The sequence below is a fragment of the Ursus americanus genome, chromosome 18 (genome assembly GCF_024610735.1).
Source record: "Ursus americanus isolate L20-20 chromosome 18, mUrsAme1.1.p, whole genome shotgun sequence".
Lineage (NCBI taxonomy): Eukaryota > Metazoa > Chordata > Mammalia > Carnivora > Ursidae > Ursus > Ursus americanus.
In genome coordinates this window covers 16,325,818-16,343,244 of record NC_142144.1, presented here as the reverse complement: position 1 = coordinate 16,343,244, position 17,427 = coordinate 16,325,818, and the positions used below count along the sequence as shown (strand labels likewise).

Sequence of the window (17,427 nt, the reverse complement as noted above, 5' to 3'; positions counted from 1 at the left end):
AACAGACACTTAAAGAAATCCAGTGATAATCATTCTTTCAAAAAGCTGGAAAAGTTCTGAGCTATCATTCTGTCCTATCTTCAGATGAGGACAGTGAAACGGAATGGTGTAACAGACTTACAAGAATAATTTCTGTTTGCAAGTTATGATCTTTGACTTCTCCCTGGTTTTCTCCACACCACAAAACCCTTCTAGTGGCAGCTGTTAGATAAGACAAACTAACTCCTTAGTCCTCCATCCTGTTTGCTTCAAGGACTGAAGGGTGTTTCATTATTAATCATTTATATATTATCTCTACACTGCCTGCCTCCTTATTAATCACCTCCATGGAATCTACTGCTATTAATCATCAGATGTGTGTCTGAGCATTACCGGTAATTATCTTTGAATGTTTGTTACCTGTCAGTTTAATTACTTGTTTTCCCCCGGGAGTACAGGGTGATTCAGGTCCCTGACTCTGCTGTGTGTGTGTGTGTATTAATGTGTTTACATTGTATTTGATTTTGTGTGTGTGTGTGTGCGTGTGTGTGTGTGTTATACTTTTAGACCCCAATTACCATCACATGAAGTAAAGCTTTATTTCAAATAAGTATTCTTAACCCTTGGTCACCTATGAAACCACATACTTCTTGTTGAGCGTGAAGGAGGAAAGTCAGTTATAATCTTTGATCCCCCTTGGTTTAATCTTATATCTTCCACAACAATTCTTTGAAGTCCTCTATAAACTGATTGATTTTACTTCTCCAGGAATAACACTGTATGTACCTGGGGGTTTTGTCTGTGTATATGTGTGTGTTTAATCCATTTGGTGCTTGTGGGGATCAGAAAAGAATGAGACCAAAATTCATAATCACTACTTGCCCACTTCGCTAAGGGTAACTGCCCAAAAGAAGGCTCTATACCCTCACTTTTGAATGGGTGGGAGTAGAAAGATAGTTTGTGTGTCTAAAGGCTATTTAACACTGCAAAGAGTACCCAAAGTGTGTTTAGAACAGAAGAACAAATTTTAAAAATACCAGTCTTCTCTGAGGAGGGCATTTCACTAGAGAAGAAGAGCCTGCCATCAAGGAACATAAAAAGTCATATGGTTGGAGACAGAGGGAGTGAAAAGAAAGAAACTAGCATTTGTTGCCTATCTACACGTGCTATTTTATATTATTGTCCCAATGATAGTTCCTATGCGTAGATCCCATTAACTCAGAAAATTTGCCCAAGTACACTCAGATGGGAAGTAACAGAACTGGAATTTAAACCATGATCTCTGCCTGATTCCAAAATCCATATTCTTGCTGCTATGCCAGTGCTGCCTCAAGACAAAAATGTGTGCGGCATGCATAATGTCAGATAGGGCACACATGTAAAAATTAGAGGAAACACAGATAACTCTCAAACCCAGAAGAGGGGTTCAGATACTTCTAGATGGGTTGTGCAGAGAAAGTTTTATGAAGATGACATTTGAACTGAACACCATGTAGCTTGGAAAGTCTAAGCAACTCCAGTGTATGCCCTCGTATGCTCTCTCCTTACTGGAGTCTTAAAAGCCTAGAAAGTTGGCAGCTCTCCATTGAACTTCATGAAGTCTACAGTCCATTTTAGCACTGAAGCTTTGGAATGCAGAGGGATAGGCTGCTGTGAAGATGTGTGAGGGATAGGCTGCTGTGAAGATGTGTTGTCTTTTTGTTAGCTAGACATTGACTGGAGGAAGTGCTGTTAAAACACACACACACACACACACACACACACACACACACACACTTATCTAATCTACTTGTTCTAGGAAGATATTTCTCTCTTGCTCACTACTGAAGACCTCTACTCTTAAATATTTGAAAGGCGTTTAGTTTCCAAGATCTCTCCACAACCAATGGATTCATGTAGTCAGTATTTATTTATTGGGTGCATCCCTTCTATGCCCAGCACTGTCCTATCTACATTGGGATTGTAGAGATGCACTTTGGGAGATAGAAGGCATGGCCCCATTTATCAAAGATCTTATAATTTACTTTGAGATATAACAACTGTAGTTTACATTTACTGACCTTAATATGTGTCTGGAATTATTCTAAACACATTTCTAGATTTGTTATCTCGTAAAATTGGTTCAACTGAAAAGGTTCAAGTAGAATTGAAGTTTGATTGTCTCTCATGTCATAGTGCTGGGCAGATGAACTGGTTGGTGGAACTTATTCTGAGTCAATGAATGTAAAAGCATTTCTAGATTGTAAAATGCTTTGTGGACTTGAGGGAAGTGTTGAGAGTTTCACATAGGGTAGCTGGGTAATTTGGGGAGAAGATTCAGGTTAGTGAAGACTTTTAAAAAATTAGATAGTGGAGTGCAGAGTTTGTATGATGAGTTCCTGTTTACAGATGGGCTAATTCAGTCTCTGAAAGGCCAAGTGATGTATTCAAGGTCATATGGCAAGTGAATTAGGGAAGCATTCAAATCTCCTAACACTGGATATAATGCCCTTTCCTCCAACCCTAATACCACTGGCCAACGATATATCCAAGCTAAAGGGAATGCTAAAGAGAGTGCAGTGGGGTGGACTAGACAGTCTTAGTTATGGGTCAACATCTTTATTTGCTCTAGCTCCACCATTAATACTCAGATGAAAATGAAGGGCACAGACAACTCTAAGTTGTAATTTGAAGAAAAGAAAAATGAAAACAATGGTATCTTATATGTCTAGAACACCTACCATGTGTCAGGCATTGTGCTAGAAGTTTCTCATGTCATCCTTCTGACAGACTCATAAGTAAAGTACATTTATCCTCATTTTCATAGATGGAGATAGAGAAGAGGCCCAAATTTACACAGTTGGTAAATTGTGAAGAAGAGATTCAAATTCAAATCTGCCTGCTCCAAAATGTGCTCCATTTCCCTTCTGCCATTTGGCTTTCATTCAAGTGGAATAAATCTGTTATATGGATTGTTTTCCAGTCCTTAACATTTATCATTTCCAAATGTGACCATAACCACTTACCCAAGGTGTAAGAAATGTTTTTGTTTTTTTTTTTTAAACTGTTAGGGAAGTATTATTTTCAGGGCAAGATTACAACTTTCTCTCCTTTTCCTTAGAAGTCTGTTCTTCCTTCAATAGGTAACGCCACATGACCTCAGCAGAACAGAAATTCTAGATGAAAATGTTTTCTGAAGGTCAGATTTTTGACATGATGAATCCGTATCCTTGGGACATCCTAAGAAGGTATCTTCTCTCCTTGATGTCAGCGGGATTCTGATATCTTATTGGCATTTGGCAGAGACAGCCGCTGGCAAATTGTTGTTACAAGTCTGGCCTAATTTAGAGGATTCCTGATTGCAAACCCAGGCATGATTCATTCTGAGATCTGGGAGAAGTCCAATGTGCCTCAACTTCCCCTGTACAGATATTGAAATTGAAATCCTCCACGAAGAAATCAGATACCTTTTGTTGAATTATTTGTAATTGTAGTTTTGTTATTGTAGTTTTCTATGTTTGTATCTAGAGCTGAAAATATCTGACAACGTGTGTTTAAATGAAGATTATGTTTTATGCATTGAAGGAGCCAAATTCCCTTCCCCCCAGAATTACCCGGTTCACCTTCCATTTTCTTCTCTTCTTGCTCTTATGTCGACTATTTAATTGAGATGTTAAGGTCCTGCATGGCTCTGAGTGGCAATTTTAAACCAGATTTCTCTATGTAGACTGGGACCTAGCAGCATTTGTGAGGTGAGACTGATCCAATTATCTAGGCTGAAAACTCTGGAGAGATAAGATTTTCCAAACTGTGATGTTATGTCCAGTGTACTCTCTTGGTTAAAAATAAACATTTATAGGTTATGGGATCTTTGTTCAAGTTGATTGTATAACTGAGGGAGGAGAAGGGAAATGTCCTTTTGAAGCTGAAGTGGAGTGTGTAACATCTTATTGCTATAGTTACTTTTTCTTTATGTTTTTTTTTATTTAATTAAAAAAATCATCTTGCTCTTAAATTTAAAATTATCTGAGCATGAGCATTTGTTACCCTTCCAATTTTGTTTTATCATAGGCCTCTGCATAGCATACCAGAAACTCTGTGCAGGAGAAAAACTTAATATGCCTCTTTCCTTTATGGATGAACTAATTGAAGTAGAGACATAGGGAATTTGTTCAAGATCACATAGCAACATAGATCCATGAAGAATAGAATCCAGGTTCCCTGTTCTGTCTTTACTTCATTCTCCACAAGTTTACTAAATTGCTTTGCTTAGTTTTCCAGTCTGATAAAAATACACAGTTCATTATTTCTGACATTCATTTACTCCATTCATCTAATATTATACATTCATTTGATGGTTTGGAGACGATGAGGATATCACTGCACCAATACCCCTCCATAATTAAAACAAATAGACTGATGTATCTTTACTGACTATAATTTTACTCTGGCTATGTAAGAAAAGAGAAATATTTTCGAAGGATCTTTGAGGATATCCTAGAGGACTAGGTTTGGGAATAAGCAAGAACCAAGTAACTCTGGAGGGGAGGTCAAATGATAACCTCACAAAATAGATACAGATAAATTATTTGGAAAAATCAGAGAATGGAGAGAACAGACATCAAGGTAGATCTGGGTGAATAAGGGAATGCTTTCTGGAGGAGATGGAATTTGAGCTGATCCTTCAAGGATAGGGAGGAGTGATATGCATTGGGACACATAAGGGGAAAAGATAATATTTGGTAGGAGCTCAGATCACCTTTAGGGAACTTGACACATGCACACGTGAAATATCTGGGTGATGCTGGAAGGTAGGTCAGTATGTGATGAAGGGCCAGAGTGAGGGATATCAACATCATGTCAGCTGTTCCACACTCGAGTTCATTCTGACCTAACTTGGGTCAAACATGGTTGTTTTGCACTGTCTTTTCCATATTCTTGCTGTCATTTTCCCCTCCATTATGTGCTTTTCTCACTGCTCTTCCTCTTTCTGTTCTTTTGCCCCACTTACCTCCTTTTCACTGTTCTTCTTGCCTATTGCTTGTGCTATGCTTACTACCCTTATTTTAAGGATATTAAATTTGGTATAAAAAATCACCTTCTTTTGGGGTGCCTGGCTTGTTGAACATCCGACTCTGGCTCACCTCATGATCTCAGGGTCATGAGATGAAGGCCAGCACTGGGCTCCACACTCAGCGGGAAGTCTGCTGGGGATTCTCTTTCTGCCTCTCCCTCTACCTCCCCCCCCCACTCTCTTTCTCTCTCAAATGAATAAATATATCTTTAACAAAATATCACCCACTTTTGGGTTCCAGTTCTGGCATGACAGTGTGAGAAGCTCCATAGACAGACTCCCCATGGAAATTGGTGAAAATTATTTTTTAAAAAAATGAAAACAAACAAACAAAAAAACATTCAAAGTCTCTGGAAATGGTTCAAAGGACACTGAGCAAATGAAGAAACAAATTCAAGAAAATCTAAAACTCGGTAGGAACAGTGAGAATCTATAGTATTTCAACAAACACTCATTCAGTCCCCACTCCCAGTAAGACAGAAACTGGACTTCAGATGTATGCTATCAGGAACACAGGAATCCATCTCCCCTTGCCTCAGGTCAAGGCGTTATCTTCCCAGGCGGAACACTGTGTCAGCATCTCTCATCCTGCTCCCGGCTATCTGTTGCCGAGCCTATGTGTGTGCGGCCAAGTGGCCACTGCTCCCTTCTTCTCCTCAGCCCCCCCATCGATGGGATGGAGGCTCTACCTTGGGCACATACCACTAAAAGTACCAAGAGGCCAATTTCTCTTGTCCAGTTTGTGAGGCAGTGGTTCCCTGCTGGGAGAGGCAGGCCAAGAAGACCTGCCACCCCCGCCACTGAGCACTCAGCTCCTAAAGTGGGGGTGTCACTCAGGTAAAAGCATGGCATTGTCCCAAACCCCAGCTTTAGAGTCCTGGCTCAGAGATTTTGCCTAGGGGAAAAAGCAGGCCTTAACATGGACAGTTCCTAATCTCTTCCCAAAGGAATATACTTCATTTACAATTAGAATTTCAAGTTCAAGAGCACTCTCAAAAATAGTGCAAGTTGTGATGAATGGTAATTGGGAAGATGTTGGTAGGTGCAATGGAAACACAGATTGAAGTGTAGGCCTGAAAATTATAAAAATGAACCAAATGGAAATTCTAGAGTTGAAAAGTACAATAACTGAAATGAAACAATTGCTAGATTGTTAGGTGGATTGGAAGACTTGAAAATGATAAAATGACAATACTCCCCAAATTGATCTACAGACTCAAAGCAATCCTTATCAGTATCCTAGCTGGCTTCTTTGTAGAAAATGAGGAACTGATCTAAAATTTGCATGGCATTTCAAGAGACCCAGGGGAACCAAAACAATCTGAAAAAGAACAACGAAGTTGGAGGACTGACATTTCTTGATTTCAAAACATACTATGAAGCAACAGTAATCAAGACAATCTGGTGTTGGCATAAAAGTTGACATGTAGATTAGTATGGTAATAGAATTAAAAGTTCAGAGATAAGCCTGTGTGTCTATGGACAACTGATTTTCAGCAAGGATACCAGGACAATTCAATGGGAGAAGATTAGTCTTTTCAACAAAGGGTGGTGAAAAAACTGGAAAGCCACATGCAAAAGAATGAATCTTTACCTCACACCGTTTACAAAAATTAACTCAGATGGATCAGAGATCTAAATGTAAGAGCTAAAACTATAAAATTCTGATAAGAAAACAGTGATAAATTCTCATGACCCCTGATCTGGCAACAGATTCTTAGATATGACATCAAAGGCATGAACATAAAAGAAACAATAGATAATTTTGAGTTCAAAATTTGAAGTATCTGTGCTTCAAAGGACACTATCATGAAAGTGAATACAACCCATAAAATGAGAGAAAATATTTGCAAATCATGTATCTGATAAGAGACTAGTATCCAGAATATATATGGAACATTTGCATCTCAGTAAGAAAGACACAACCCATTTAAAACATGGACAAAAAAACTTGAATAGATACTTCTCCAAATAAGATACATAAATGACCAATAGGCACTTGAGAAGATCCCTGGCATCATTAGTCATCAGGGAAATGCAAATCAAAGCCAAGCTGACAGGGTCTGTGGCTGGCTCAGTTGGTGAAGCATGCGACTCTTGGTCTCGGGTTTGTGAGTTCGAGCCCCACACTGGGTGTAGAGATTACTTATAAAAAAAAAAATCTATTAAAAAAAAAAAAGCTCCTTAGGGCCCCGGTGATGATTCAGTGATACATTATTAAAGCTATTCCCTGATACATGAATTGGATCTCAATTAATGATGGCAATGGTGATGATGAAAAGAATCACATTGACTTGTTGTATTTCAAAAAATTTTTGAATATTTATTTGAGAGAGAGAGAGGGAGAGAGAGATAGAGAGCCCTTCACAAAGGGAAGGGTGGAGGGAGACAGAAAGAGAGAATCTTAAGCGGACTCCATGCTGAGCATGAGGCTTGCCATGGGGCTTGATCTCACAATGCAGAGATCATGATGCTGAGATCACCACCTGAGCCAAAACCAACAGTTGGACACTTAACCGACTGCACCATCCAGGCACCCCTGTTTTATTTCAAAGTTTTAAAACCCTCCTTGTTTGTCTTTCTTCTTCAGGGTATTCTGTGGTGGTTCTTCCCTCTTCCATGTTAAAGGGTTTCCCCATTGTCTGCTTGTTTGTTGGTTTAGTGTATAAATATAGTGTAATTATACAGTTTGAATTAAAAAAGAAACCTGGATTTGCATTCCATCGCTTCCAGATTTAATTGTATGAAAAAGTATATTTGTGTAACTAAGTTTTAGTTTTCATAAAGAAAAATATGTTATTCCTCATGGAAACAAGAGCTTCCTTTCTTGGAAACTTTGACTCCATAAAAGTGATGAATGGCGGGGCATGGCCAAGACGCTGCCAGTTAATCTAGTCAAGGTCTGGAACTTGACTCAATTATGACAGTATTCTTTGTCCTCACAATACTGATGGTATTGGTAGTGAAGTGAGATGAGGAAGATATGCTGTGGCCCAGCATTTTCAGAGCTACATCCTGAATTATTTACTTCCCTGTGTTTATTCTTTCTCTTTGATTCCTTGCAGTTGACTGTCCACTTTTCCTCTGTACCCCCTTATTTTTAGGTCTTTCATCTTCTTAAAAAAATTAGCTCCCCTGCTTTGACCCCAGAACTCCTCTCTGTCACTTCACTGTATTAACTGTTTAGCAGTATGCTCCTTGTTTCCATGGGACTGATTTGACCCTATCTGCAGTTTATATTGGCATGACCTAAATCTGCAGGTGAAACTAGTTAGGCTGACTTAAACTTACATATCTATTGGATAGACCATAGTTCAAGTTCACAGACTGAATCTCTACCCCTAACATGTTACTTCCCATTGATCACAAGTAGCAGTATAGATATTTCTCTGCACTGTACCCCCACTATGGCCAAGAAAACTAAAACTTCAACATGGATGTTGTATTGAGTCTCATTTTCCCACATGAAGGACAGAACAATTCAAAATACAGAACTGTGACCCTATCGCTGCTTCCTGTGTAAAGAGAGATAGGTGAGCTTAAAGACGCTGTAGATCAGCACCGAGCAACCTGCAACCATATGCTGCCCCCAAGCTTTGCCATATGGCTCTGAGTCTAATTTCAAACTCGCTTTTCAGCACATTTAAAGGTGAAGGAGTTAGACAGGAATGAGGGACCTCTGTGGAACCCACCTACAATGAGCAGAAGAGAGATTTTAGAAGGGCCAGTCCTCTAGCATGTGTTCTCCAGCTGGACTGGGACAGAGGCAGAAGCAAAGGCTTGTGGTTGTTTCAAATAAAGCAAATGCTATTGAGAGGCCCTGAGGCAGCTGGGCCTGTGGGCTTCGTCGTGCAACCCTGACCAAGGAGTCCCAGATCGCTGTACTAGAAAGAAATGCAGAGAGCATGCACTTCCGTTCTTAGAGTGTGAGGGTCTTTTCCCTTTCAGTGGCATGATTTCCGAGCTTTACATTGTGCTTCAATGTCATCATTTTGTTTGAGGGAATTATGTTATCAATCATTTCCCAATTTTTACTTTTAAAAACATATTCTGTTATCAAGTCTATTCATTAATTTTCTCTCTCTCTCCTTTCCTTCCTTCCCCCCTCCCTCCGTCCTTCCCTTCCTTTCCTCCTCTCTCTTCCTTCCTTCTTTCTTTTCCCTCCTTCTTTCCATTAGTTCATTTTCTTTTCTACAGGGTAAAGTGCAACGCAGAATACACACATGAGCAAAGGAAGCTTCCTGTCTTGGGGGAGTTCCTGGTTTTGGGGGCATATGAACTATGATAAAATGTCTTTCTATACAGATAAGTACGCATAAAGGCCAGGGCAATGTTTCTAAAGAAATTCGGAGCAAAATGAAGTCACTTTGACCTGGTATGTGTGAGTAGGGTGGGGCTGAAGGGATCCTGGAGAGGGAAACTTCAGCATGCAGAGGTCAACCTTGAGCTGAGCTGTAAGCATTGAAGACAACTTTTCTTCCCACACAGCCTGAGTCACTACCTTCTTTTCACATTCAATTCTAGTAGCCCTGGTTATGGTGATATATGGTCCTTTCTTGAAAGAAACAGACTGTGGGAATCAGACCCCAACATAGTTAATAGGAGCTCCACCAGCCATTTACTTTGTATCTTCTTAAGTGATGGGAAACTCTAACTCAAAGATGAAAGATATTAAGAAATCAACCCAGAATGAGCTGTCTGTTTTCAAAAAGGTGCAATGAGTTTTACTCTTCCACAAGCAATGAGACATTTCCATCAAGTATTAACATAAATCAAAATAATACATCTTAAATTCGCCATGGTCTTAGCCTACATTATCACATTTTTTTTTTCCTTATGAGAACCATTGTACAGAGAAGGAAACTAAGACTTATTGAATTTAAGTGACTTGGGTGAAGTCACACAGCTGGGAAGTGATGAAGTATTAGAAGCAGACTCCCAATAGATGCACAGCCCACGCATTTCAGTTATTATTTCATGCCAAGTCATTGAGATTATTCCTTTATTGAGCCATTCAAGAGACAGTCGATGGCTATTTACTCTGAACAGTTCCCTGTGCTGAGCTCTAAGGGAGCTGAAGATGAGAAAAGCATGGTCCCTTTGGCATAGATCAAAAGGGCAGAGTCAAAATAGAAACATAGTTATGTTTAGTATTCTAAACATTTTTTAGTTACTCCAAGCACAATCCCTTTCCACAATGTCACATCAAACCTTTTATTTTCTCTTCTCTCTGCATCCTCCTGCTCCCCGGAGCCTCAACCTTCTAAGACCAAGGCACTAAGAATGTTTTTTGTTGTTGTTGTTTTGTTTTTTTTCTATTTTTTTTCCTTTTCCTATTTTGACTCAAAGCAGTAAGGAAGAAAATTACTTATATGAGCATAAAATATAAAATAATTGGGTGGAAAGAGTTTTATCTTCATCATGTAAGTATCTATCCTTTTGGTTTGTTTTTATTTTAATATTCCCCCCTTTGGTGGTCATTTCACAAGGGGCTCTTTGTCCCATGCTTAAGATCTGTAGATTTCCCTTCCTGCCCACCAATGACTCCAAGCCAAGCAGAAGAAAACTAACAACTCATCTTAAAGTCTGTAGTTAACAGGATGGCTCGATTTGGGAAGAAGAGAAGGATCAAGGGTCTGCAGGGGTGGTGGAGATCACGCAAGGAGTAGGGTTTGGGGATGATGCTGTTTGCAGTGGAAGGGATAGGTCTCAGGTACAGCTCTCACAAAGGCCAGGAATAAAAGTGGGGATCTGCGGAGTGTCCATGAGATAAGTTCATCCCCCTAGGAATGTTGTTCTGAATTCTGTACCACACTTTAGACTCTGTATGGATTGAATTATATTTCTTGAACCTCAAGGAGGGCATTCCCTAGGTACTTTTCAGTGCTCTAAGTGTATCTGCTCACTCTGCATATTTTCCCATCATTTTTCTCCCTGATCATTTCTAGGTATCTGGATTCTTCTAGTGTAGGAGACTGAAAGAGAAGAAAGCCACCCATGGAATCAACCAGGTAGTTGAAAAATAATATTTATTTACTCATTTCCTTACCCTTTTTCCCCCAAAGATACGTGCCCTGGGTTATGCAAGCGTGTGCTGTCCACAGAGCTGTGTTATAATGGACCTACAACTCTAGCACAGGATTGCATCAGATAGCAGCTTGAAATATGTTGTCATAGGCTGTCTTCTAGAAAAAGGGAGGATACACCTTTTTTTTTTCTTTTAAAAAAATATTTATTTATTTATTTGAGGGGGTTAGGGGCAGAGGGAGAGGGAGAGAGAAAATAAGGAGAGACTCCCCGCTGAGCACGGAGGCCAATGCAGGGCTCGATCTTATGACCCTGAGATCATGACCTGAGCCAAAATCAAGCATCGGTCGCTTATCAACTGAGGCACCCAGGTGCCCCATACAGGCATCCCTTTTCAATTTTTCCTTCCTCTTTTGCAAGAAAGTTGCTAAGATGAGGAAACATCTGACTGACCAGCATTAAGGGATGGGCTGACTGTATATAATCTACTCATTCTTTTATTCGATTAATTTTTATTGAACACCTATTATGTACCTGGTACTGATGAGGCAGTGGAGCTACAGCTATGAGTATTCACAATTTGTCCTCTCTTGAACCTTATTAGCTTGTATATGAAATAAAAATCAAATCAATTATTATTGTCATCCAAAGTTATTTGTATAATCATTGATGTGACTAACGATGCACTGAACTGGGTATAAGCACTGTGCTAGGCATGGGGTGTGGACATGGGCCAGGTTTGGTTGCTGTCATCGAGGAGCTGAGAGTGTAGTGAGAGGCAGACAAGTCTTCCCTCCTGAGCGTAACAGATGGTTGCTGGGGGAGCTTGAGGAGAGAGTGACAATGGCTTCCTTGGGGAGGCTTGGGCAGGTATCCAGAAGATACAAAATCTTTACAGTGGTCTACAGTGCCCTAAGTGACCTGGATGACCATCTCTCTACACTGGCTTCCTTGCTGGTTCTGGCAATTTCCTGCGTTTAGACCTTTGCACTGGCTTATCCTTCTAACTTAGGGTTTCTTAACCTTGGCACTATTGGTATTTTAGATTAGGGGCCTATCTTGTGCATTGTGGATGTTAGCAGCACCCCTGAACCTTACTGACTGGATGCCAATGGCAACACTCCCTGCTCCCAAGTCATAACAGCCAAAAATGCCTGCAGGGGCATTAACTGCCAAAAGACCCCTAGGGGCAAAACTACCTCCAGCTGAAAACCACTATTCTTTTTTTTTTTTTTTTTTTTTTTTAGATTTAATTTATTTATTTGACAGAGAGAGAGAGGGAACACAAGCAGCGGGAGTGGGAGAGGAAGAAGCAGGCTCCCAGTGGAGGAGCCTGATGCAGGGCTTGATCCCATAACACCAGGATCACGCCCTGAGCCGAAGGCAGACGCTTAACGACTGAGCCACACAGGCGCCCCTGAAAACCACTATTCTAACTGCAATATTCCCCCAGATACCTGCACAGTTAGCTAATCCTTCAAGAATTTGCTCAGAATGTTACTTTTTCATACTCAGACTGCCCTATTTAAAACTTCAGTATCGGGTACTCCTCATGAGTTTAAGCCCCATGTTGGACATGGAGCCTACTTAAACAACAACAACAACAACAAACCCTTCAGTCTCACTTAATTCTTCATCCCCCCACTCACTTTTAAAAATTTTCATCCACATACATTAACATTGTCTAACGTACTATATAATTTATAATTGCTGTTGGCTCTCTCCTTGTTAGAACTTAAGTTCCATGAGAGCAGGTGTTGTTTTGTTCATGGCCGTGTCCTTTGTGCCTAGAACAGTGCCTGGTAGAGTTTAAACATTCAGCACATATTTGGTGAGTGAATTAATGAATGAATAAATGAATGACAGTCAACATTTGTGTGAAACGGTAATGTTTTTAGGTACATCCTCACTTAACTCTCAAGGAATACTATTAATTAGGCCACAGTGTTATTTCCATTATACAGTTAAGGAAACTCATGGAATATTACTCAGCCCTCAGAAAAAGCGATAACACAACATTTGCAGCAACATGCACGGGACTGGAGGAGATTATGCTAAGTGAAATAAGTCAAGCAGAGAAAGACAATTATCATATGGTTTCGCTCATTTATGGAACATAAGAAGTAGGAAGATCGGTAGGAGAAGGAAGGGAAGAATGAAGAGGGGGCAAACAGAAGGGGGAATGAACCACGAGAGACTATGGACTCTGGGAAACAAACTGAGGGCTTCAGAGGGGAGGGGGGTGGGGGGTTGGGATAAGCTGGTGATGGGTAATAAGGAGGGTACATATTTCATGGAGCACTGGGTGTTATGCGCAAATAATGAATCATGGAACATTGCATCAAAAACTAAGGATATACTGTATGGTGACTAACATAACAAAATAAAAATTATTATAAGAAAAAAAAAGAAAAAAAGAAAATAGGATTAGCAGCTACACTAATCAACCTATAACCATCAAAAAAAAAAAAAAAGGAAACTCATGATGATAAGGTAAGTCTCACACCAAGAAATGATGGTGTCAGAAAGTAAATCAAGTAATTAAATATTTTAAAATATAGCCCTCTCTGCATTACAAGATGCTTTTCCAGAGTCTGAATGAACTGGGAAATTTGATGAGTAGTGAGGTAGAGCAAAGAGGGGAGAGTCTCCTGGCTATAATCAACCTCTTGCCTCAGGCTCATGAGTACAAGAGACAAAGGGTTTTTCTACCCCTGGAGAAGGTACGGTGTTTACTGCAACAAGTATTTTCATCTTAACCCACTGGCTGTGACTCTATGTACCTCTGTGTTGCTTAACCTGGGACACATGTATCCCCAGGGGATATTAGGAGGTAGAAAAGCATAAGAAAAAGCCCAGAATAATCACTGATAAATAAGAGTCACAGTACTCGGTATGGAAAGGTGAGGAGTACACTAAAATCCCAGTCACATATTGAAAACAAATTCAGATACATTATTCACTGATTCATTCACCAGCTATTTACTGAGTATCTACTCAGGCCCAACACATGGGAACATCTGATAAAGCCTCTTCCCTCATGGAGCTTATATTCTACTGGTAGAGACAGATGATACAGAGATGGGAAATTCAAAGTAATTTTTAAAAATAACACAGGAAAGGTCATAAACATTTCAGGCTGGGGAGGTAGGCACTACTCACACTGTTTGCCTTGCTAGCTCCTGGGGAGTACCCTCACGCACCCTTGGTACTCAAGGTATTCTGGAGAAAGTATTAAGACTTATGGGGTAGTACTTAGTGTCAGGACCCAGCCCCAGAGACAGGAATTGGGTCACCTGGAGCCAGGAAGGTACACTTTATGCTTCTGCTTAAAAACAGCATTTTTGTTTTTCATTTTGTTTTGTTTTTTCCTTGTGCTTTAGATCACAGGAATGTTGGTCCAGGGCACGTAAAAGGATACAGGACTGGTAGTGGGTATCCACAGATAAAAGAGAGTCTGTGGGTCCAAAAAGGAAACGTTGAGTGTTCTGTGTCCCTTTGTAGATGCAGATATATATTAGCCTAGAATATGTTGTAAGGAGTCCTTAGAAAATAAATCTCTTTATTCTCTTTTTAACAATTTGCTTCCTTTTTTAACTTGTGTTTTGTTGTTGCTTGTCCTCTTAGCGATGCACTGCTCTTCACTGAATGTAAGATGCCACTGATTGTAAGATGTACCATTACTTTATTGGACAAAGAATAAAACAAATTATGATCGTAATATATTGTCAATTATGAGACACATTCTGATTTGAGAGGTGTTAACATGTGAAAAAATGTGAAACTTGGAACCACTGGGTAGAATCAAATTTGGTTCTTAGATATGTCAAACTAATTGGGCCTTTCTTCTCTGAGCCAGGCTATGTTGTGATTGTTCACTCTTACTATTTTATTTTAATTACCATAAATGAATATTATAGGATACTAATGTTGTGGCCCAGATAATTCTCTGATCAAGGATGACTTGTATTTCCTTTCCATAACATAGAATTGGTGCTGTGGAGCGGTACCCACCAGTGGCTGTGTGTGTGCATGTGTGTGCATGCATATGAGTTCTGGGTACAGAATAGGAGGCCTAAAGCTTAGGAGACAGAGTCCCCACTGGGTGTAGTCTTGGGACTAGTTCTGGCCGAGGGAGTGAAAGCAGAGATAATGCAGGTCATTTCTGAGCAGTGGCATCTAAGCTCCTGTGTGTCTTCCTATGCTCTTTTCACGTTTCACAGCAAACTTAGAGGCTGCATATTGAATATGGTACCATATTGAAATAAAACGATCCTGGATCCATCAATCAGGAATATTCTCATTGAACATTGCCTGAGCAAGACATCAACTTTTATTGTTTTGAGTCACCGAAGGTTGATACAGAAATTAGCCTAACCTAACACAGGTCAGTTTTGCCCTTTCTTTATTTCTTATGAAACATGCAGTGCCTGCCAAAGAATATCAAAGACTTCTTCCAGAACTCCGATGAAGATGGAAATTCCTCAACCAATTGAATGATTACAGGTCCTGTTGACCTTGCTCCACCTGGACTAGAAACGCAAGTTGCTGCCCACCCTGCTGGCCTAGTTTCCACCACTGTGGCCAGGGTGTAATTACTACTGTATTGTAGCAGAAATCATGGGCCCAGGAGTTTCTCTTCTGTAACTGATACACTGCCTGTCTACTGGCAGAGGCACACACAACTGAGATCTCTTTGACCAAGGTCAGTAGATCATAGTGTGTTAATCCCAAGGAGGGGGAAAGAGCCTCTTCACAAGGCTCTGTCATTAATTCCCCAGTCATAGCTAGGAACATTTTTCAGGAAGACTTCTATAAAACATGTGTATTAACATCTCATGAAACACAGTCTGAGAGATTGTCTTGAACTCTTTCTCTTACTCCTCATCTTGACCATCATGGGGTTTTCTCTTTAGTGATGGGAAGAAAGGGGGTTTGCACCATTACACGCATACTACTCTATTCACTTAAGTGTTGTGTTCTAGTAATGGGGTCTCCTTATGTCTGGCATAAGATAACACACGTTTGTTTCTTAGAAGGTGGAGAGGGAGAGAGAGAGAGAGAGTGCGTGTGTGTGTGTGTGTGTGTGTGTGTGTGTGTGTGTATAGTGGGGGATAGAGGCATGAGGCATGAAGTCTAGGTAATATAGAGCATTAGAATATTATTAACATGAGGTAATTTTATTTGCATTTTAGGATTGCTTTGATTTCAGGATAAGGGATGGATTAGAAGAGTTAAGACGTTGGAAGAAATGAGCCTGGTCCCTGAGAGACCCGTTAATAGTGTATTCCACTCATCTAGGCCAAAGGATATATTCAGTGGTAATGCCAATAGAAACGAAGACTGACATTTTAGAATTATTTTATAGATCAACTCTCTAGGAGATGGTAGAATGTTTTATTTTCAAATAAGGCTTTTATTTTTCAGGTGTGATGAGACCAATGGATCAAGAGATGATTACCATTGAAAATAAGGTTTGTTACAGTTCCCAAGGAGGGGGCTACACCCCACCCCATGCAGGGCCACAGGGGGAAGCACCAGAATCAGGCAGGAGGTAGAAGGAGCAAGCGGAAGGCATGGGCAAGAGCCTTTGCTGTAGTTTCTGTGGGAAAGGCAAGGAAAGGCAGGATAAGCAGGCTTAAAATTGGCTAGTTTGAATAATTTCAGGAGGCTGTGGGGTATGGGGGCTTTCTCTAGATATCTGGCACCTGGCCCTGTGATGATTCGGGCAGAATACTGCCATCTAGAGTAGGAGTTTTGAATTGGTTCATTGGCACATGAAAAGTGAACACCAGGGCAAACCCCTTGCTGTCTCTAAGGACTGGTCGGCCCTGGGAGGGGTGGTGATGCTAGCCAGCAAGGCCAGATGCCAAAAGAACAAATATACAGAAAGTAACAAAATATGGTTAACATGCAGTTGATGAGAAAAATGAAGAAATCAAAGTGATTTCCATCTGGAATGACAATATGGAAGTGAAATGCTATTAACTTTCCAGAGAACTAAACTTTATTAAGCACCTCCTATGACCTTTATATCATCTCAATTAAAGCGAAGTTTTGACAGTAGGACTACTTTCAGTTTAATTTTACAGCTGTGCTGAAGAGGCCTGCAAGAGTTTGTGCTCAGTCCCCTGTGACATGCTCCCTCACAGCTTGATTTTAGGTATGAAGATCTGAGGTCCATGCAGGACATCTTGATAGAATTATCTAGGACACAATGCCCAGAATATCCCCATTTGTACCTATGTGCTTATTTACCCGAAACTTGCCTTGCACTTGCTGCATCCCAGATACTCTAAAAGCTTCACAAATGCCAGCTGATTTACTCCCATAGTAATATTTTGAGGTATTTATTATTATTCCCATTT

General features: G+C 40.2%; 1 long non-coding RNA gene across 1 annotated transcript; it reads left to right on the top strand.

Annotated features, from left to right (window-relative positions):
- The first annotated feature begins 3,107 nt into the window (after positions 1-3,107).
- Positions 3,108-15,449, top strand: LOC148108563 (uncharacterized). The gene is made up of 3 exons (XR_015727332.1): positions 3,108-3,206; positions 10,981-11,043; positions 15,283-15,449. It is a non-coding gene; the product is annotated as an uncharacterized LOC148108563 (long non-coding RNA).
- Positions 15,450-17,427: the final 1,978 nt, after the last annotated feature.